Genomic DNA, 25,048 nt, shown 5'->3' on the forward strand with positions numbered 1-25,048 from the left:
CTGCTTCTCACGTGAATTGAAATTTTGAACTGCGACAAAAATAAACGTCGACATGGTACCTTGCAGAAATAGTGTTGCCATACAATATAAACAGTATTCGTTTTTAACATTGTTTCTGTATTTTTTTTAGTAATTTCGTTAATTCTAACGACAATTTTATTATTATTTCTTAATATTTTATTATTCACAACATAAAATATATGTATGAAAAACTCTGTAATATCATTAATTTGTTTATTGATTTAAAGGGAACATTTGGTAACCCTGTCTTTTTCGGCCTTACTTCAAATCAGCTGTTTGTGTCAAGCAAGAAATTCAATTGAAGAAAATTTAAGACAAACCTTAGTATCTATTTAAAATTTGTTTTTAATTGTGTTCTATGTTCATTTTGTGATTTTAAACAAATTATACGCAATAATAACATATCAATCTATCATCATGTGCTTTTTTTATTTCAAAAAAGTTTTTCTTTTATATGAAAAAACATGAATATACCCGACTCTCACTATGAAAATGTAAGTGTAAAGAATACACCTCAAATGGGTGCAAAGTGCGTTGCAGAACACCTCGGCGTGTGTTCGATGCACTTCTGCCGTTGATGTGAATACCAGAACATGCCCGATAATTTCATATGTTAATATTAATTTTGTAAATACGTAATATGTGTATAAGTATAGAGATACGATTAACTCTACAGCTGTATGTAAAGTAAATGGTTTGATTTAACATCCATTATATATTTTAAATTAATCCAAATTAAATTTTATCATTTACCCCTATTTCTTCCAATGGTCCTATAATCTCTTCTATACATTCGTTAAATATTTGTACGTAATCATGCCGCTCTATCCATCATGTTCCACAATATGAATACAGTCGTTTTATTTGAATTCAAATTTGATATTTGCAAAATATTATACAAAAGGCAGCAGCCTGTTTTTTTGAGATTTTCGAAAAAATGAGCAAATTTCGAAACTGTTGAAAATATAGTTCGAATTTTTCGAATCTTCGAAGATGCATTTAAACTTAAATTTAAAATGTGAGAGGAACTTGTACGTAACTATGAAAACGTTCTTTAACTTTTTAAATACCTTATCGAAAAATCCGCATTTTCAAACTTTAAGTGTTCACAACTTTTCACTCAACCATAGACTTCTTGATGTATTCTCCAATTATTTATTTATATATTAGAGACCCCATCCGGTCTATATCGCAACAGCTCTCTCAAATTTCCTTCATTCGCACTATCTACGTCTAAAGACAGCATTCCGGAGTCTTTACTTCCCCTCATTGCGATGTCTCAATGTCTACTTTTTTTAAACATATTTTATTCTCGATAAAAAGTCCTCATCATCGCTTCTTTGTGGTATTGTGTTTTTTTCGTAGGCGGTAAAGTATCCAATAGCATCATCCCAATTTTTAAAAGTTTGAGGGCCCCTTCGCTGATGGGAGCTGTATCACAACATAGATCTATATTAAATATTTTCTTCAAGTAGCTATTCCAAAATATATATTTTTTAATGGATGTACGGCGAATATTTCAAGGTGTAACAATATAATATACATTCTATCTTATGGCAGAGGTAAAATTAAAATGTCAACCACTGTAGTTATGTATATATTTGACGGGGCCATATTTCTTCCCAAACGGACCTAACTGCTATACTAAATATACATACCATGGATATTAAAACTTATACACCTTACTTTTGGAGGTTATTAACACAAAACCACATAATTATTCTGATATCTGATCACGTTAGTGTAGTGAACACATATTATTGCGTGCAATAAAAATATTTTATTTAAAAACAGTGTTGGCACTACCGCCATAAATCAAAATGTTACTTTAATAGAGCAGTGTAGCCATTAACACTCCATCAGGCCAAGGGTCATGTGTAGTGCTTGTGAGTGATGTACAACAACAACTACAAAAACATTCAAGGAATATTCAAACCACAGTTGCCACATTTCAATTAAATTTCCATAATGTTATAAAGCCTTGCAGACATGTTGAGGAGGTGAGTTGTGCAATGCCATTTTATAGGCACGAAGTACAGTAGAGATCGGTTAACTCTTGGCATTTTTATGATGAATTCTCTTTGTACTAACAGAGATTTATGTGTATCATTTTAGATCCTTCTGGGTATGAAAAATGCAGGTTCTACTGTACATTTATATGTACACACATATGCATGAATGTTTTTTTCTCTATGCGATCAATGAAATAGTTTTTCAATTCATGTGCAAACAAATATATATATTCAGAAAGGATGTTATTGCTGGAGGAGATGGAAATGAAAATAGTGGCAATGTGTATACATCTAGATAGGCGTTTATGAGATTATGAATAAACAAGGTAAAACCACACTCAATACACGCACACACACACACACCCACTTTCCAAACATTTCTAAAGTTTTTACATCGTTAAAACATCATTGCTATTAAAGCATAAAAGGGATAAGGATGGAGGAGCGCTCAATTCGATTGTGTTGAATGAATGAATTGCTCACGTTTTGCTTTCTATGGTTTCAACTGCTGCCATGGAAACGAATGGAGTGCCAATTATACGCCAACGCAAGTCAAAAAGGATTTTAAGTGGATTCCATTTGGCATACATCAATCTTTGTAAGCAATCATTTATCCAATTAATCCATTAATTCAAACACGATAGAAATAGTCAACAATAAATATTGATTTGAAAAGTTCGTCACCTATGGCAGAATACATATATTTAAATGTGAGTTTTTTTGAAGAAGAAGAAGAAGAGTGAATTATAAGGGGATTATTTTCGACTCCCCAATTGGATGTCGGCTCCAGAACCTGCAATAATGTAATTTTTTACGGCAATTAATAATACGATAACAATTTTTCCTTTATGATATATCGAAAGAAATGGTAACGATTTATAGATTCTTGCAGTAAGGGAACAGACCATTTATGTGTGAGTTTATACTAAAATATTAGTGACCCAAAATGTAAAAATCGTTGTCGTCATATACCAGTAATGATAGTAGTAAAGTCGGACGGGGACGACTATATGATACCCTTCACAACTTTGGGTATACATCTCTTGAATAACTAACAAAAGTCACATTTTTCAAAAAACATTGACATGAAGTTGGACGAACTTAATTATGCAATCTTTATCTATATGTGAACCGACCATTGTCCTATTTCATAGGATACATATATACGTATTAAGTAATGTGTTAAAATTTGAAACCGATTGGATTACTAATTATTGACTGGTAGTGACCGCCATTCGACCATATTTTGGATCTTTGTTGCACAATTTACTGAAAATCGGACGAAACTATACATAGAAGCTATATCTAAATCTGAACCGATTTCAACGAAACTTTGCACACAGTAGCCTATACTAACTTCAGTATGTTGTGCAAAATGTTGTGCCAATTGGCTCAGTTTTGGGTTATTTATGCTCCTTTCATTAATGTTTCAAAATTGATCATTTTTGTTTTTTTTTTTAATTTTAAAGATAGTTGGCTTTTAATGAGTTAAAATAAATCCGCAGAAGAGAAGAAGTTTTTAACTATCATGAAAGACGACATTTATCTAACAAAAATGCAGGTGAAATTCACAAACCGCTTTTCTGTTCTTTCCTCTCTCTCTCCCTCTCTTCATACTTCAATTACAACAAAGACTCCCGCAGAACAAAGTGAGCTCACAGTATGCCAAGTTATTTATACATAATTAAGACTTTATATATTGGTGTGTATGAGTATATGAGACATTTCTAATCTGTCATGTATATGAGAATGTCTTAAATTCGGGTGATAAAAAGTCCAGGAGGAATTTCCAGACTTTACATTCTTAAAAAGTGACAACAAATGTTTAACCGTTAACTTCAACATTATTTTCAAATAAAAAATGGTCTGATGATATTGAAATTTGTTAATAGGAAGAAAGGATTATATGTCCTGAATGAAAGGATGAAGTATTAGCTCAGAAGAAAACCTTAATGAGGGTATATACAATTTGATACGGCAAAAAAGTGTCTCATCGGAATAATAGTTTTAGACTCCATGTTTCTTTGGTTCAAATCAGTTTCAGACCATTTGGAGTCGATTATGAAATATTCATCTTTCTATCTGGCCCAATTGATGCCCATCTTTTCACATCGTAATATTTCTTCCAAACTTAGTTCAAGTTCGAAGATGAGGAATATCGTTCCACTCCTTCTAGTAATTTTATAATATCATGACAACGGATTTACGATTTGAATGAAATTTTTTACAACATATTGGGTCTCATGCATAAAAAGTGAGCTTGAGCTCGGACTCGATTTTTTGAGTAAAAGGTGCTTGTCATATGCATAATAACATTTGATGTATTTGCTTTTACTCACTGCTCACGTTTGATCTCTTCTTGCTCAGTTTGAACTTAGAAATTGAAGTTGGATGAGATTGTTCTCATTTTCATATGCATAAAAACAAGCTTTTGCTTACTTTTGTGAGCTCTTGCTTAACTTTTGTTGAGCATGCCTCTTAGTTGACTCGCGTACACTAAAATGAATAATTATCAGTGATTGTGAACATAATTTATCACAGAAAATGATTTTGGAAAAATATTTCATGAATATTTTGTGTTGAAGCTTGACAATAACCCCCAGACATAAACCAAAACTTGTCAGCGATTGGTTGCGGCAGTCTCAAATCCGGATTTTATGATGGCCAACATAATCATCAGATCTTCACCCTATAGAAAAATCGTTGTGTCATCATCGATAGCAAAATTCAAAGGGATTCACTAACAAGCAAACATAACCTCTTCTCAAAGGTTCAGGATGTGAAGAATAGTGCATCAAAGGATCAAATTTTGGATCGTATAGGTTCAATGTCTCGTGGGTGTAATCAAAAATAACGGGTTTGCTGTCGATTACTAGCTAAATTTGCTTATTTATAAAAAAGAATAAAATCAAAATTGGGTCAATGTAGTTTTCCATAGAATTTATTTTTATTTCGAAATAAATGTCACGTTTATATTCTTAAAAAAAAAACTTTCTCTATAACTTTATTTTCAAAAAAAAAAGATACGGGTCATTAATTCAGTTTGCAATTTCAGTTGCTTTAGTTTTGGCCACCAGTGTATATATTTTATGGGGTCTTAGGTGAATATTTCGAGATGTTATAAACGGAATAAAAAATTGAGGAATATTAGCCAAGTATTTGCAAATATTCGGGTTTCAACAGACGGGTATGGATATAATTGATTTTGATCAGGAAAATACATATACTTTAGGAGGTCTTCGCCCGCCTTATGGTGTGGACTATAATAACATAAACCCTAAATCCGTCATTTCTATTCCAAATGTTGCTTCATTTCTTTGACACTTGGTAACTGACTTTTTCAAAGTGAATATTTATTTTCTTTAATTTTTGTTGTACTAAAAATGCAGATATATCGTCAGTTTCTATTTTATTATTAGTATTTACTGCTACTTCTAATTCACTTCCACTATAACAATTAGAAGTTTGATCTCAATTTGCTCAAGTATTTGCAATTGGTTTGAACTCATTTTTATGCATACGAAATTGAGCAAAAGCAGTTCCTGTTCGATCTAACTCAACTTACGAGCAATTGCTAGCTTGACTCAACTCATCGCTTTTGCTCGTTTTTTGGGTCTCATGCATAAAACGTGAGCTTGAGCTCGGACTCGATTTTTTGAGTAAAAGGTGCTTGTCATATGCATAATAACATTTGATGTATTTGCTTTTACTCACTGCTCACGTTTGATCTCTTCTTGCTCAGTTTGAACTTAGAAATTGAAGTTGGATGTGATTGTTCTCATTTTCATATGCATAAAAACAAGCTTTTGCTTACTTTTGTGAGCTCTTGCTTAACTTTTGTTGAGCATGCCTCCTAGTTGACTCGCGTACACTAAAAAGGAATCATGGCTGAATATTTTATACCACAAATAAATAAAAAATGTTATCAACAGCGTAAGACACATTTAGCAAGAGAGGATAACAAATTATACAGGTTTATAATCTTAATTATTATTATTTTTATATAATTAATAATAAAATGATAAATACATAAATTTGATGCTTGCAGCGTTTGCTGCAAGCTGAGGAGTCAGAAGAAAGTCGTGGTGGTGCCCTCAGCAGCATTGATAAAATTCGACACTATATAAAATTCTGTGCAGATCCTGGATTCCAAAATGGTATAGCCACAGATATTGGAGTACATCAATCAACTGTGTCGCGAACAATTGCGGATGTTGCAAAACTTATATCTTCCAAAGCAAATAAAAGATGTTTAAATGAAATGGCAAGCAAATTATTGATTTCCATTTGCAATTGGAGTTATTGATTTTTTCTTATTTTTAATGCTTGGTAACTGACTTTTTTCAAGTATTTATTTTCTTTAATATTTTGTACTTAAAATGTATATATATCGTCAGTTTCTATTTTATTATTCGTATTTACTACAACTTCTAATTCACTTTCACTTGACAATTAGAAGTTTGATCTCGATTTGCTCAAGTAATTGCAATTGGTTTGATCTCATTTTTATGCATACGAAATTGAGCAAAAGCTGTTGCTGTTCGATCTAACTCAACTTACGAGCAACTGCTTACATGACTCAACTCATCGCTTTTACTCGTTTTTATGCATGAGACCCATTATCTTTAAAAAGCCTAGATCGAGTCCGAATTAAATGAAGTCTACCCAACGACTTATTTTAATATCCAAACATCAAGTCATGACATCTGGTCAAACCAAAGATTTATGGTCTAATCCCGTACTGCAAGAATCTACTAGATTTTACTATTTTCTTCGATATCATAAAGAAAAAAAGTAAAAAAAAGTAGTAGATTCTTCTCGTTGAAAAGTTTTTACCCCAATGTTGCAATTTTTTGCGATAGTGAAGATTTTTGTTCTTTTACTGCTGCTATAACCAAGGTCGATCTGACGAGTACTAACGAAGCATATTTTGGTGTTAAAACTTATCAATTTTTTATTTTCTTTATTATTAGACGTCGGTCCAAACAACTTTTTCGACCACTAATTTGACGTTTAGGAACAACACTCTTTGACACAATTTAAGTCCAGGGTAGAACAATGCAATACACATATGGTCTCTTCAGTGGTTAATAAACATTTCTTGAATTATTATTATTATTAGTTATTTCCTTGATTTTTGTTCAAAACTTTGGACAATGGGTCTCATGCATAAAAACGAGCAAAAGCGATGAGTTGAGTCAAGTAAGCAATTGCTCGTAAGTTGAGTTAGATCGAACAGCAACTGCTTTTGCTCAATTTCGTATGCATAAAAATGAGTTCAAACCAATTGCAAATACTTGAGCAAAGTGAGATCAAACATCTAATTGTTATTCAAATGCAAGCTGGTCGTCAAGTGGAAGTGCATTTTTAGTACAACAAAAATTAAAGAAAATAAATATTTACTTGGAAAAAGTCAGTTAACAAGTGTCAAAGAAATGAAGCAAACATTTGGAATAGATATAAAGGATTATATTATTATTATTATTAGGGTTTATATTATTATAATCCGCACCATAGGGCGAAATGCATATACGCCACACATCGAAATATTTATCGAAGACCTCGTAAAGTATATGTATTTTCCTGATCAAAATCAATTATATCCATACCCGTCTGTTGAAATCCGAATATTTGCAAATACTTGGCTAATATTACTCATTTTTTTTTTCATTCCATTTATAAATTCTCGAGACCCCATAAAATATATACACTGGTGGTCAAAACTAAAGCAATTGAAATTGCAAACTGAATTAATGACCCGTAACTTTTTTTTTGAAAATAAAGTTATATAGAAAGTTTTTTTTAGAATATACACGTGACGTTTATTTCGAAATAAAAATAAATTCTATTGAAAACTACATTGACCCAATTTTGATTTTTTTCTTTTTTGTATAAATAAGCAAATTTAGCTAGTAATCGACAGCAAAACCGTAATTATTGATTACACCTACAAGACATTGAACCTATGCGATCCAAAATTTGATCCTTTGATGCACTATTCCTCACATCCTGAACCTTTGGGAAGAGGTTATGTTTGTTAGTGAAACCCTTTGAATTTTGCTATCGATGATGATCCAAAGATTTTTCTATAGGGTGAAAATCTGATGATTGTGTTGGCCATCATAAAATCCGGATTTTAGACTCCCGCAACCAATCGTTGACATGTTTTGGTTTATATTTGGGGGTTATTGCGAAGCTTCAACACAAAATGTTCACAATTACTGACAATTATTCCTTTTAGTGTACGCGAGTCAACTAAGGGGCATGCTCAACAAAAGTTAAGCAAGAGCTCAAAAAATTAAGCAAAAGCTTGTTTTTATGCATACGAAAATGAGAACAATCTCATCCAACATCAATTTCTAAGTTCAAACTGAGCAAGAAGAGATCAAACGTGAGCAGTGAGTAAAAGGAAATACATCAAATTTTATTATGCATACGACAAGCACCTTTTACTCAAAAAATCGAGTCCGAGCTCAAGCTCACTTTTTATGCATGAGACCCAATGTTTATAGTAAATAGACAATGGCTCTCTATTAAAATTTAATCTTTTCTAATTGTACACATTTCGTCCGACCGTTTCTTGTCGTTTATAAATACTGCAGTCTCTTATAGAATTTAGTAAATCTTTGTGATATTTTATTGTGAGTCAATAACTACTCGAAATGCCCCATATAAAAAATGTAATCAAAATAGTTTTTATAGAAAATTGCAGTGCAGACTCCTGAGCTATAGCCAAATTTGTGTACAAGGAATTTCATGGTGATGGTGTATTTCTACATAAATTACATAGACTATAGTCACGGTGTAAGTATGCGAAGATTGTTCATGTATGTGTGTGTGTGTTAATTGCATATTATATGCGATTATCCTTGAAAGTTATTTGTTTCTAGATGAAGTCTCAACACATACACACACAAACGAGCATCGCTATGCCACTAAGGAACAAGTAATTATTTGTATAATATTGCACAATGGGGTGATATCATTTAAAAAAATATATTAAAATTGATGGTAATTTTTGATGCTAAAAGTTGTTCATTTGATACATTAAACAGAACTTGTAATAATTTTTTCAGACAGAAAGAGAGAGAGAAATGCTTTATAACATATTTAAGTGCATTTCCATTTACCAACATCAGTAGTCTTCTAAAAATCTTAAAAAAAATAAAGTTCCAATTTATAATCACATATGACATATATTCTCTCCAAATATTATTTTCAATTTATTATCATGAAAATATTATTTCTTCGATTGAGTGGCGCCATGAAAATTGAAAAAAAAAGAAAACAGAAAAACATTTCATCGAGAGTGGCACCAAAAAGGAAGCAGCTCAGCCCAGTATGTGGCATATTTTTTGAGATGAATAAATATTATTTTGGAAGAATTTACATTGCATTGGCATTGTGCAGGCGCCAATTACACCATACACGCACACATTGATACGTAAAGCATGCCAAGGATACGGGACCATGATGCCAAATTAGATATTTAAATATATCGGCAACACAAATGCAAAAACAAATAAGACACGTATAAAGCAATAACACTGATAATGAGAAAAAGTGAAATATTTACAAAGCGACATGTCTTTGGGAATCTTTTACGCAGCAGTTGTTCGCAAATATTCGTTTGAGTTTTAAAATCTCACAAAGATACAAATAAACGAAATAATTAAACTGCCAGCAAGTTGGCGTCCACAATGTCAAAAACCTCATCCTGATCAACATCGATGAAGAGTAATGGTCCATCATCTTCGTTGGGATAAGAAAAAATGCGAAATATGTTCATTTTCAGCACTGAGGAAAAACATCGAATGCAATGTTAAGTTAATTTTTTCAAAAAAAAAAAAAAATCTACCATAAAAATCTGCCAATTGATTGAAATGCTTTTTCATCTATTTTTCTGATGTTAGACAACAGCCGTTCATAAATCTGTTAAGAGGGACAAAGAAATTTACGATTGGCATGGATAAAATCCTTTTAAGGAGAACAAACATTTTTTATTGCAATAAAAGAAAAACCCATAAATGCCAGTGAAAAGAATTGGGGTCGCGATTTTTTAATAACTGAAATTACCCAGCCATGAATATTTTAAGACATTTTAGGCACCATGTTTCCGATTTCTGTGATTTTCATATAATTTTAAGCTATGAAAATCGTCGTCCGTGGTTAACTAAATTTTATGGAGAACACAAGTTATACCAAACTAATTTGAAATATATTTTATGTATTTTTAACAAATTAAAATAATGTTTATACACGAGCCTTCAAAAGTTGTTTTGCCTTAAAACTTTTTTGTGATTTTAGAAATTACATCCAATGGGAATGCGGACATTTACCACCAGCAATGGGTATATTGTTTTTCAAAGTATTCCGCAGCTTAATTCACGCACTTTTTGTTCGAGTATAGATATGAAATGTCGAAGCTTTTTTCCACTGGTCATTGGCCCTTCTTTCATATCAATTGTGGACACAGATCTCTTCGCGGTGTTACGTGAGGTAGTTGATCTAATATGCGCCGACAGTTCACCCAAAAGAACTATAAAAATATGGTTTGAGTCGTCGGGTTAGTTGCCTACACACGAAAACCATACATATTAGGAGAATAAAAGATACGTCCAGTTGACTTGGACCAACTGTGGAACTACAGCTATAGAGAGTTTATCTATTCGCCACATATAAAACAAATTAAATCAGTTTTGAGATTCGGAGAGAATAATGTGGGCCATCAAAAGCTACTATAGTTTAAATTAGCAATTCAGAGACAAGACGCTGATACTACCCTTGCTGATATATGATCTATGAGTCGATCTGTGTCGATGCTGAAATTCGGCGTCGAATCCACGTGTTATACTATCTATATACGGACATCGATTTAGACTATCGCGGTTGATACGTCATGTTGTTCGAATGGATGAAAATGCCTCTCAGTTAAAAAGACATATTAAAGCTAGCCTAGTGATGGTTTACTCAGAAGACGAAGTCCAAGAATTCGATAGGTATGGTCTTTAAAATTGAAAAACTGCACACAGATCGACACGTCTGGAAATATTTTTATGGAACAAATGTTTCTATCCTTCTCCTTATCTCAAAACTGTTGATTCGATTCTACTGGACGTTTTGCGCGTTAATACTCCTTCTCAATTCGTTCAAAAGTTACCGCTCGCAAAGATTCACTTATTATGTCGATGATCGGCGTAGGCGAGTAACAAGTGCTGTTTGGTGAACCTTTCACCTTTGCATCTTGTATAACGTTTTCCAGCAGGATGTCAAAAAAGTCACACGACAAAATGTCATCTTGCCTGAGTCCGTGTTCGGTATTGAAGGGCTCCAAGAGTGCCAGTTAAAGTTATCCTGCACAGCAGTATTAATTTTTCAGGAATGAGTAACGCAGATATTGCTTTAAACTCCTCTGAGCGGATTGAGCTGTCGAATCCGACTTTATAGTCTACGAATAGGTGTTGATGTTTTTTATTGGTATTCCCCAGAATCTGGGACAGTGTGAAAATTTGATGTATAGTGGATTTGCCAGGTCTGAAGCCGCATTGGTATGGTCCAATTATGTCATAATACCATAGGTGCCCATCAGTATACTTTAAAGTAGCTGCCTACTCACACGCATTGTTATGCTCTTTCATTCAGTCGTTGTTTGACAGCCAACGAATGAACACATGCTGGGGTGCGCGCACGACGTCGTGTCCACACAACTAGAAAATCAACGAAATCACACTTAGGGATAAAAGTATTTCAGTATATTTTTATTTTATTATTCAAAATGCGTTTGGGAAGGCGCAATGTTTTGTATGTTTTAAAACTTTTAAAAACAACAGAACATCACATTATCAAATATTTAATTATTTCAAGAATTAAATATTTGATAATATTACTATTATCTCAGTATATGCTACTTTATAAACTTTATTTGATTTTTGTAACATATACAATTTGTAATTCATATAAAAACATTTTTATTAATGCTTTTAATCTATATAATAACAAAAATTAAATTCATCGATAATTTTTTCCGACCACAAAAATGTACACACAATTTTGTTCAGTACTGTTCTGTTTTCTCTCACACATACTAACGCATTTCAATTTTGGGCACCTATGCATAATACATTGGCTTCAGTCGTTTACACAGTACGCTGGACAGCACGGTGTATGTGATGGGGAGGAGACTAATTCCTCTATTGTTAGCACATATCTTCATGTACGGGACACAGACTTCTAAGGTTACAATCAATGGGCAGTTGGCAGTTGGGCTTTATTATTCTTCAGCCGATTAATTGCTATTCTGACCTCAGCTTGGCTAGGTGGTATACAATACAGTGGATATCGGATATAAGAAACTCAAAAAACCGCAGATTTATTTCTTATATGCATTTTTTTCTTATATGGAATTATCGGATATAAGAAAGTATAAGCTCGGTGTTTTTGATAATCTCTCTTATATGCGATTTTTTCTTATATGAGATGTGCTTATATCCGATATCTACTATATATATATATATATATATATATATATATCTTCAATCTATTTTTGAAGCTTTCAAAATGGGTATATTCTTCAACACGCTGAATGTATCTTTCAAAAGGTTTGCTTCTTCATCTCTGCAGGAGAATGTGCCTGCACCAAAGCCTTTGGACTTCATTCTGATTTCTGTACATCTCGATTTTCTCGCGCTTACGTTTCTCTTGTTCTTGTTCTTGTTTTTTTTTTTTTTTTTTTTAAATACGGCAGTGAGGAAGAAGTTCTGATTGGGAAAGGACAAGTACTGATAATTTCACTATCCGCCAGATGTATATTTTTTACAAGTATGGACTTTTTCGTTAATTTGTTCATTTCATATAACCTATTGTATGTTGTTTTATTTTCAGTTGAAAATTAGCTTGAAATTTCATATATAGTCTTAAGGACATCAAAGCAAGCAACATAATTTAAACAAGTCACTAAAATATAAAACATTAAAAATTCTCTTTAAAAATCCATTTGTGAACCAAACAAATATGACGATATGTTACAATGAATAGCAGAAAACACAAAAACCACACCAGAAAAAAGTCATATGGCGCCGGCTACTGATCAAAGAACACAAAAACCCATCAGACAAAGGACACGACACATTATTTTCCTTTGTAGTTGTGAAGAGTAGCAGAGTTCAGAGGAATCATTGGAGATTTAAATGTTCTACAATGTCGTCTGGGTAACAGTGCCATTACCGTCGCCACCATCAACAACAATAACAGCGAGAATGCCGGTTTAAGGACATTTTTATAAATCACATTAAGCCGCCAAAAGCCCTCTGGCACTTAACTCTCATATCTACCAGGTATTGGTATCGAGGCTTTTGCTTTTCGCTTTAATATCACGTAACAGCCAGCTACGGCGATTTAAAATAATAAGACCTACATAGGCTTGCTCATAAAAAAGTGGGCAGGTGGTCTAGCATCACCTGTCCACTCAAATACACAGCCAGCACCCTCAGTGGTAACATGAGTAGGCTTGGTGCATTGCTGCTTTTAAGGATGCAAGTTTTATGAATACGCTATTTGAGAATTTCTATAAGACCAAAGTGGTATTATACGTACATTTATATACAGAAATATTTTTGGTAATATTTCGGTGTTGGCATTTACGTTCGTTATCAAAATTCACTTTACAACGAGAAGAAATCCACATAAAGAATGAATAAAATGCGAAATAAAAACAACAACAAGAAGAAGAACACAACATGTAAAATCCCTTCCATTCTGCAGTTGTTTGGATGAAAAGACCTCAAATGGTTGAGAAGAACAGAAGACACAACGTCGCCAGCCTGCAACAACCCAGCAAAGAGACAAAAACAAATATGGGACACAGATGTCAGTCGTTTGTAAAAGAAAAATAATTTATACAAAAATGTCGGAATCAAAACCAAGAGATTCAACCTTTATGTGTGATTTAACATTTGTTGGTGTTTTTTTGTTTTCTTTTTGTTATGATGCGGTTACATTTTATCCTTTTACGTGAAAAAAGACATGTCCATGTGTATTCATATTCAAAGACATCCAAATCGGATTCTCGTATAAGCTCCGTTGTCATTCTAGCAAATATTTTAATATAATTTTAGAAATTTTGACACTATGTCAGATGAAGAATAGATTAATCTGGGTCAAAATTTTACTTTACTTCCACCACTATTATTAAGTAATTGCAAAGATAATTTAAAATTTTATTGAAATTTGCATATAAAAAATCCAAAAACACTTCATCTGTGTAAAGGTTTATGTGTGAAATTGAAAAAATGTGCATAACCGTACGGATGCGTCTTACAGATTTGTTACATATTACACATGAAATATGATGAGAACCTTATTAAGAGGCTACTATATGTGAATAGTTATAATCAAGACGGGTTAAATTGTCTTTCAAACTTTTCCCCAGCAAGATGTATACAATTTACCATGCTCTCAAACTAATTGCAGAAGGTTTTGTAATATACCCAAAACATGATTTTTGGAGTCACCCACAGCATTTTCTGTCGAGAAAACTGTTGAACATGCACTATTTGTTGATGTTTGAGAATAAAAATAATAATAATAATAAAAATAATTCTATAGGTATTAGGTAGTAGTTTTTAGCCGGTCAAAAATGCCTGATTCTCTTGCTCATAAGACTTCAAGCAAACAGAATATGAATAGTGTCAAGAAAGTGTTGCCAATGTCGGGATTTCTGCATTTTATGAATGCAATGCATAAAACTTTAAATACTGGTTTCTTGTCAGAGAAAGAGAGAGAGAGGGAGTGAAAAACATCGTTGGAGTGTGTATGGTTTGGTGGTGGTGGCGTGTTTCTATGCACATTAACTATTTATATTTTTATTTCATGTTTTCTTCTTCATTGTTATGTCTGGTCTCATTTCTTCTTATTTACTTATTGTTCATGCTCTGCGACATTGGAACAATCATATACAAAAGTTAAATATTCGGTTGGACTTGTTCATCAACACTAGTTCGGTTTATTGTATTTAGCATTTATATCGAAATAATTTGGAAATTACATATGCGAATTTTTTAACACAATTGCAATAAAGAAATGATGGAATGCAAAACTAATATAAACGGTTGCCACAACAAAACGCTGCCGAAAAATGAATGGTTGTTGTGGTGGTGTTTTTTTTTCTTGGGAGAAATACATTTGAGCGAGAGGAAAAAGACCGCAAATAGTGGTTAATTAAAGCGAAATAGAAAAGTAGTTATGATATATATGAAATGTTTACATTTTTGGAAAAATTGCATTTTCATATGAGGTACATGTACATTATGGAAAAAATTAATTATCAAAGAAATTATGAAAATGGTTATTAAATTTTCTTGGGGAAATAAAATTGAGAGAGACGAAAAATGAGCGCAAATAATAGAAGTAGGCAAATTGTAGTGATATTAAAGAAATATTTACCTTTTGGAAAAAATAGTGGCTTTCTCATGATTATGAGAGTTTGTACTTGTATTCAAAACGTGGTACAAGTACAATAAGGAAAAAATTAACCATGAATGAAACTATGAATGAAATGTGAAAATATTCATTAATATTATTTATGTGTATACCCTCAGAATTTGTCGGTCGCGAGAACGTACGTCGTATTTAACAAATTTTAAGAGGGGTTTTTAAAATATTATTGGCATTTTTATTAAAATAAACATTGATAATTCATTTGAAAATTAAGTGTGGACATTGAAGATCAAACAGCTTAATATATAAAAACTAGTCCATTATATTGTCCAAATTGTTCAAAAATTGCATCAATCAGAATTCAAGACGGCAAAGAAATTGATGTCCACTTGTTTTGCCATGCAGACAGCATTCTTCAATGATGCCAAACATATTCCTACCGTTAAGGACATTTTAAACTGGCAATGATATTTTACAAGGGGTATCTATTTGATAATTTCCAAAAAATTATGGATTTTAATATACAAATATTTAAGGAAAATTTTGAAAGGCCCCGAAACAAGTTTAAGACGTTTTTTAACATGGAAAAATATTAAGGTACCAACGGTATTGTAGAGGATATATGCAATTATTTTAAGGAACGATCTTCACTGTTATATAACTACTCAAATCTCAGCACTCATTTAATTGCAGACTTTTTATTCTAGTTTGGAACAACAATAGAGAATATAACACGTGAAAATGAATCGGCCACTCCATGGGTTTCCACAATTTGTAAGTTAAATTTGTATTTATAGTATTATTTGTTGAGGGACAATGCATTTCATATTTCTGCCTGGAAGACGAAAGTGCGAGTACAGGACACAAAATTTATTTAGTCACAATTATGTTACAACTATGTACTTCGCTATTCGGCACCTTCGGCATCGGGGAACATCACTATCTTCGATGCATAGGTATCGAATATCGAAACAAATAACTGTCTCAAAGTTTGAAATTTCTAGCTAATAAACTTATTTAAAAGTTTTTTTTTTATTTTTACCGATGTTTTTGTAATATTTGCTTTCCATTTCGTAAGTATTTCGTGTATAAAACTTTTAAAATTTTAAGGCAGTATTATTAAATAGTCGTTAATTAAAAAAATAAAAAAAGGCATAGAAAGTATTTTAAGTGTAGATTCGGCATTTTGAAGTGGGACACATTCGGCCATATGCATAAAGTGCTATATTATTTCCTTAAAATATTTTTGGGGTTGCCTTTAAATATAATCCTTTAATATGGTTCGAAATTACAAACATATATAAGACCAAACGTGCTTCTATTGATGAACATGCATAGAAAAAACCTATTTCTGATGGCGTGTATGGCCTTGAGACGTTAACGTCCGCCACTAGAAAATATAGCCTTAAAAGTCAAACATTGAGCCGCATATTAAAACAAAATGAATCCTTTGGAGGATCTAAATTTCAACCAGACTGATAGCGATGATAATTACCAGGCTATGATTTTTTTACAAACGATAAAAATTTGCAACTAATACTAATTTATTATATGTTTTTGGTACAATTTTTATAATTAAGTATCATAGGACAATAGCCAGGCATAAAGTTGTTTATATCTGTTGAATAAGTACTGAGATATAGAGCTCTAAAACAAGTGCCGAATGTGCCCCAGTCTACCCCATATCACAAACATGTGATTTTTTATGAGATATATTTTTATTAAATTTTCCCTTGCTCTAACATAGCAACCAAAAAAGAATATAAACACATAAAAAAATCAAAAATCTCATAAAAAGTTGCTGACATTAATATATTATAAATAGCGCCATTTAAAGATGTGTATATAGCCTTCATTCAAAATATCGAAATTTTGCGTTTATTAGTTATTTGTCACAGTTTTCACGAATAAAACAAATATTTGATGTTTAGAAAATATATGATTCATAAAAGAATGCATTTTCAACGCCAGCTAACCGATAGTAGCATCTATTTTTAAACAATCATAGAGAATAACTTTGTTGTTGCTATTGTATCTTTTTAAATACTAACCAATAATTGATTAAGCTATGATTCATGTAATTTTGCTCAGCAATATTGTTAGACTGGCTATCTCATCGAAGCTATTACGTTACTCATAAAAATTTGATTTGGAATTTGATAAGAATAGTAGCTACAGTTGTGTTTAAAACAATACGTAAGCAATGTTCAACAAATGAGGTTTCAAGCTTCAGCTTCAGTTTAACTGTTGAATAATACGAATTGCCTTTATTTTAAACACAACTGTAAGCTAATGCTTTTAGTATAAACAAATCAGCATAAAGTGTTAAACCAAAATGTTTGTTTTTTATTTTTATCTGTATTCCTTCCCCCCTTCTTCTAATATTGAAAAGAATAAATAGATTTTATATTAATTCAATTTTGTTTTTATTTTCTTTTTTCACTTTTGTATAGCATTGAATTGAAATAAGCAAACATTAGCACGCTGAAAATAGCACGTGTGGTTAAATACTCAAATACCTAATTTATGTTTAAAATATGATGGTGGGAGGTGTCCGGTTGCGTGTTCTCTATTGTTTTTATTTTTTCTCAACAATTTCGGTTGTTTATATTTTGTGGTCTAATTTATAATCTCATTTACAAAACAAATTTACCGATTCGTATAATTTACCAAAGCTGGCTACGTAATTATTCCGACACATAGTGAGAATTGAATTTATGAAGTAAATGTAATTGATTTTTGTGTGTGTATCGATTTTTTGGGTTTCAATATATAACTGCAGTGCATTTCTACAGTTTTGCAGTTAATAATTCCACTTTGTTGATTTAATGTTTTAGAATTGTAATCTATTTATTGCAGACATAGGTGGAGTGGGTGTGGGCATTCATTTCTTTATATCCCCTAAGCTATGGAATTTGTTAGCTTACACATTTGTTTGCGGTTCTGGTAATTATGATTTCAAACATAATCTTCTTAACCCCTTGAGCCCCGAATTTTTTTCCGTGATCATAGAACGATTGAATGCAACTATCATAAATTAGATATGAGAAAAATTTGACCTTGCTATATCCTTGCGTTCCGGAGAATCAGGAGCATCAAGAAAAGCAAATGGAATATCGGCGAAAATATCACTGAAATTTCTATTTGGGTTGATTTTTAAAGGAATGAAAAAATTGAGTGCAAATAATTTTGAGGGTACAATTTGAATACGAAGCGAATTATATAATTTGTACTGTATACACAAATAGGTACTGTACACATTTTTTGCCCTTTTCTTTATATTGAAAAGCGCATATCCTGACCAAAAATTTTAATTTTTTAGATTTTACTTTGGATATGGGTCGTCCATAATCAGAAAAAATATAAATTTACTAGATGTGCATTAAATATAAGCTCTAAAACATTTTGTTGCCTCTGGGCAATATTGGGCCACAAAGGGTTAAAAATCTTATTGGTTCAAATCATAATTTCATACAAAGTAATGGTGATGATCACCGGATCCATAAGTTCACTAATTTCCAACTTAGAAAATATTATGGAATTTTAACCCTTTGTGGCCCGAATTTTTACCCGTGCCAATAGAACTATTTTCTGTACTCAGATTTAATGCAACTATTCTAAATAAGATATGAACCAAATTTGACGTCGCTACCTCCTTGCATTCGGGAAATACAGTACCTTCTTTCCGAAAAATAAAAGTCCAATATCAACAAATGCAAATGTAATATCGACCAAAAAATCACTTTTAATTATTCTCCAGGTTCTTTTTTACAAGACTCAACAACAATTTAGAAGGTACAATTCGTACATTGCGAATACGAAGCGATTTAAATATTTTGCACTGTATACACAATTTGGTACTGTACATATTTTTGCACTCATCTATGTATTGAAAAGCGGATAACTTCTCCAAAAATTTTAATTTTTAAAATTTTTCTTTTGATGTGTGTCGTCCATAATCAGCTCTTAACATATGTAATCCAAAAAATTTACATTTACTTGCCTCGTATTAAATATAAGCTCGAAAACATTTTGTTGCCTGTGGGCAACATTGGGCCATAAAGGGTTAATATTTAATAATATTTTTTTAATATTTCTGGCCTAGACAATACTATGTGTTCCGTGGAATTTCGATTGAAATGTTTGAAATTTTTTGATCAGGATGTAATGAGATGTACCAAAGTGGTTTTTTGCAAATTCTAATTATAAGAATCCAAAAAGTACTAAAATGTACTAAATTTGGTACAATTTCGTAGAATACATTCGAAATGCGCATCGAGGTTGACAAGGGTCGATATAAGGAGGTGGTTATGGATGTGTGTACTCATGTAGGAATTTGTAGGAATAGATGGAGCTGGAATCCGGAAATTTCAAATTAACATTACCGTAGAAAAGTATGATTCGAATATGTTGTTAGTTTTGGAAATTTCCACTTCTGTGCAAGAAAAGTACTATATTCAATACAATTTGGGTGAACGGATAGAGCTGGTACACTGAAATTTGGAAATAAGATTACTACTGAATGTATGTAGGTAGTTTTGAAAATTCGTACTTATGGTAAATGCTACTGAACATGGTACAATTTGAACTTTGGGTGAAACGATAAAACTGGATTCCTGAAATTTAGAGTTAAAATGACTGATGGGGTGTGTAGAAAGTTTTGAAATGTGGAATTACATTTGGAAATAAGTACAAATTTAGTATAGAGTTAGATTTCTGTTGTAGCCAAAATTAGTGTGTAGTTTTGAGATATGGAGGTATTTTTGGAAATTCGCACTTTCTACGTTATTCATAATGATCAAAAATTTGTAAGACAAAGCAACGTTTGAGAGGTCAACTAACACTTTCGATATATTTTAATGATATATAGCTGTGACAAATAAACATTATGTTTTATGCCGAAAACATTAAAAAATATTTATTTAAAATTAGCATGGTATAATTTGAGTTATCCATAAAATTTACTTAGCCACGTACGATTTTGATAGCTTTAAAACATAAAAATTTAACAGAAATGAGAAACATGGTGCCAAAAATGTCTTAAAAATTCCTTTCTAAACATATTTTCTTTATGGCTGGGTAAATTCAGTTAAACAAAAAATCCAAAAAATAAAAAAACACGCGACATCCTCCCTTTCTCTCACATTTATGGGTATTTTTTTATTACAATAAAAAAATCTTTGTTCTCCTTTAAAGGATTTTATCCATGTTAATCGTAAATTTCTTTATCCCACAAATAACCTTTCGTTGAAACTTTTAAAAGATTTATGAACGACTGTTGTCTAACAGCATAAGAAGTAGAAGAAGAGATGAAGAAGAATTTAAATCGATTTGCTTAATGGAAATATGCTAATATTGAAGCGTTTGTCAATATCTCTGGGGATCAGAAGGTGGTAGGATAGGCGGGTATTTAAAATATTTATGAGTTGATTTGTCAAAATGCCTTCGTTAAAAAGATGGCAAAAAACAAGCATAGGGGGAGCTGTTATTTAGGCAAAGGAGTTGGGCGTGAATTATTGAGGGGGGTCAAACTTAGTTAAAAGAAGTGAAAAAGGGCTTGTGTTTGGTCAAACCGAACTTTTGAAAGGTTCCAACAGGAGAAAAGGAAGCAACAAGTATCCAGGTGACATATATTAAAAAAAATAAATGGCTTTATACATCCATTATACCGAAACGTACTTTTCTATGGGGGCTGTACCAAAACGTGGACCCATAAGTCCCATTTTCAATACCAAACGTCTCTACAAAATTGCAGTTCTGTCTTAACTGTCGGACATGGCTATATATTCTTTAGGAACTGCAAACGTAAGGACAAATTTAAGGGGACCTCCTCCATTCTCGATTTTACACTTTCAAGATTTTGTTTAAGGGGCTGGTAAAAGAATGCCAATGTTTGTTAAGGGTTGTGACTTTGCACATGTATATATATATATATATATATATAAGAAGATTTAAAATAGAAGAACAATAATTTACAAAATTTTATTGTTGTTGTTTTTTGTGATTGTGACTTATTGTTAAGATTTACTGGAACATCGAAAAAAATTAGCGGCATGTACAAAATTGTCTTGCTTTTTGTTTTGTTATTGACTTCGCAAAAAGACGAAGCCTTGAATTTTTTTTTTAATTGCTTAATTTTCACCACGATCTAAGTTAAAAATATGGAAGATTTTGACCGATTGGATGTATCCTAGTTTATACGATAGCTATACACTCACAGATAAACGTGTAAAAATTTGGAACCGATTTCAATAATAGTTTTTGAGTTATCGTGCCCGGCATTCATAAAAACACTGTTTTGAGAAAAACGCGATTAAAGTTTGAGAATCACTCTTGCCGCTACTTGATCGGCTATATCTTCAAGACATGTTGAGATTTCCACTTGAAATTTTATAGGGATATTTTTGAATTAGTGTAGGCTCATATTAAATCAAAAAACAAACATAAACATTTTGAAACCGAGAATGGGGGGTCCCCTTAATATACACACCATCTCATGGCCAGGGATGGTCCGTGTGACGAACTTTTAGGTTTTCGACTGTCAAAAAGGTGTAAACGTCGAAAACGTCATATACCTGTATGAAATGTAATAAATGTAGTAAACGTCATTTATTTGAATATTATTACCATATACATTTATTTTTATGAATATATATTATTATTACACATATCTGACTATTCCTTATTAGAGCTGATAAAAAATTCTAAACTTTTTGGAGAAAAAATTTTTGAAAATTTATTTGGATTTGAGTAAACCGTGCGTTATTTCCAAATTGATTAATGGAAATAGCTATTTTGTCAAAAACCTAATGACCATTTGTATTATACGTCGGAAATGTATGTCATTTACGTCACAGTTTCTGACGGACCATCTCTCATGGCGGAGGGTTTAATTAAAAAATGGATACATTGGTTTCTCAAGTGAAATTTCTTCTTTAAATCAGTTCTATGTTGTTTTTCTTTCTTTTTTACAAAATTTGCCGTTGGGTAAAATCAATTATACAACATGCTTAAATTAGATAAATTTTGATGTGGTACAAATATCCTGCATATCTTGCTTTAATTCAAACACAAATATTTCAAGTGTTTCCTGGAAAAGCAAAAACACAAGCAAACACACTAACACACACACCCAAAGCTGCTGCCATTATGATTCGTTGTTTTTGATGCGTGTCACACAATCCTCGTACATCCTTGTTATTCTTTCATTGTCATGCTTTTCACTTTATTAGGGCATTTGACGTCTTTCTTTTTATGTCATCATGATTAGGAACAGCAGCTGCTATTGTTTCGACTGGCTGTCTATTCTATCCCGAAATGGGTGGCTGGTCTGTTAATATTCGCTCATTCATGGTCGTCGAAACAACATCAACAACGACCAGTATTTTGTGGTTATGTTGTGTTATCGCCACATAACTCAATGTTTGTCTTTAACACAGTGCCACAAAATAGACTTGGTTGTTGTTGTTGGTCTCCACTGAATTTAGGAAGTTTTCGCGCATTTTGTTCTTTAGCGAAAAACGGAGAGTAGTATATTATTTCTGGCATTATATCCATAACCATAGAATAAAGGATATATTGAGTCTAAAATTCCGTATGGAACATCCAAGAATATATATTTTGTTGTTCTCTATACAAAATTTCTGGTAAAAAATAGATGTTAAGGTCTGGTCTTAAAAGCTTTGAGCCTTTTATTTATTAATCAATAATTAATACTTTTATAGTAATACCTCTCTCTAGCTTCTGCTTCGATGTTTATTTCATCTCCTTAATTAATTATGTGATCCTTGTCCTTCCTAAATTTTGCATTAAATTTTTAATACACATATTTGTTTTACTTCTCCCTCGTGAAATGTACAAGTCCAAAAATTATTTTCATCTACATTAATTTAATGGCTGTCTTTTTTATATTTTTATTTTAAACGAAAAACATTATTAGTTGTTTCTTTTCTCCATGCCCGTTGGCTTCCAATAAAATTCCGAATGCAATGATAACACTGCATACTCCTCGTTTCGAAATAATATTTTTAAATAGTTATGCCATTGAAATTGGTATGGTAAACTTGCCACAACAGCAACCATTGAAATAGCTTTTTTGGCTTCCTTTAATTTATCCTTGTCAGGATTTGCATAAAGACTACTGTTTGCTTGTGCCGTTTGGCGATGTTGGCCATAGTGCACATTTGTGGTGAATTAATTTAACGAAAAACAAGTAACAAGTATATTTTTAATTCATCCCGAAATGTCATATTGAAGCTATTAAATTTCTATTAATTGGGAGCACGTGGATATATGTAGAAATTCACCAAATTGTAACTAAATGTGGACCGGTGTGACTATTACAAAATATGAACCAGTTTCAGTTCTGTTAGTGAGCCAGAATATTGCCAAAATCTAATTAAAAAGTTGCCATGTACAACTGCAACGGAGTATCGTGGTCTCAAAGTCCCAAACAGCACATCTTCGGACTTGATCTAGGCTTGGTACAGATAATTGCCAAACAGCACTATATATCTTCGGGCTTGCCAAAATCTAAGGCTTGTGCAAAATTTGGTAAAAATAATAGGTTGTGCAAAATTTGGTTCAAATCGGACATTCCATTCGCCTGATATTGGATTTATAAATATTGAGAATTTTGACCATTGTGTGGGATATACCAGAAGGAGTGGAACAATGGGGACTATCTTCGATCTTGATGTAGATTTGGTAAAGATGCAGGTTTTGCCATATTTGGTTCAAATCGGACATTTTAGATAGAGTCTTTAAAAACAAGACCCACATTTACTCAATTCTTGTTAAGAAAATCTATAAGTACGAACACAAAAAAATTAAATAAATTGTAAAACTTTAAAGTTATCGACAATTAATATAGAGTTTCCGTTACCATAAGAGACTTTCCAACCCCAGAGTCTTGTTGGACAATGTTATAGTGAATGCAGCTTAAGGAACCTTTCTCATCCTCATAATTGTTAAAAATACCAAAACCGCTCTTCTCTTTAGAACAGACTATAAATATGTTAATTTATATGATTTAATATTAAAAAAAATCTATAGTATCCTACTGATGTGAAGTGTTTAATAAGCCAGTGACAATCCATTTCATTTTATACACCATTGCAAATTGAGAAACAGAAAATCTTGACAATCTCCAATATAAACAAATGCAACTAATTCTGATCAAATTGAATTCTTTTTTTTTCTTCTTTTTTTCGCTATCCAATTACGCGAAAATTCAATTGAATATTGCAACAAAAACCACAAAACCGCCAAATAAATCGCCGTTCAAATGTTTTAACAACCAATTGTATGAGTGTGTGTTCGTGTATGAGTATGTGTGAAGTTCAAGTCCAATAAACATTGATTTGCATTTTTTGTTGCGATGCTACGTTTTATTTGCGGAAAAATCCAGCTGTTTTCTGGCATTATTCCATGTTTTCCGATTATTGTTTGTTTCACTGCCAGGAGAATAGAAGTTTTACATGCTGCCGAATCCCCAATTGGATATTTTAATAATATTAGCAGCAGCAACAACAACAATAAACGCTTAACATTTACCTTTGTGGCATACGAAAATGAGAATT

The sequence above is a fragment of the Musca vetustissima genome, unplaced genomic scaffold (assembly GCF_032173495.1).
Source record: "Musca vetustissima isolate MV318-11 ecotype Yass unplaced genomic scaffold, APGP_CSIRO_Mvet_v1 utg20023, whole genome shotgun sequence".
Taxonomy (NCBI): Eukaryota; Metazoa; Arthropoda; class Insecta; order Diptera; family Muscidae; genus Musca; species Musca vetustissima.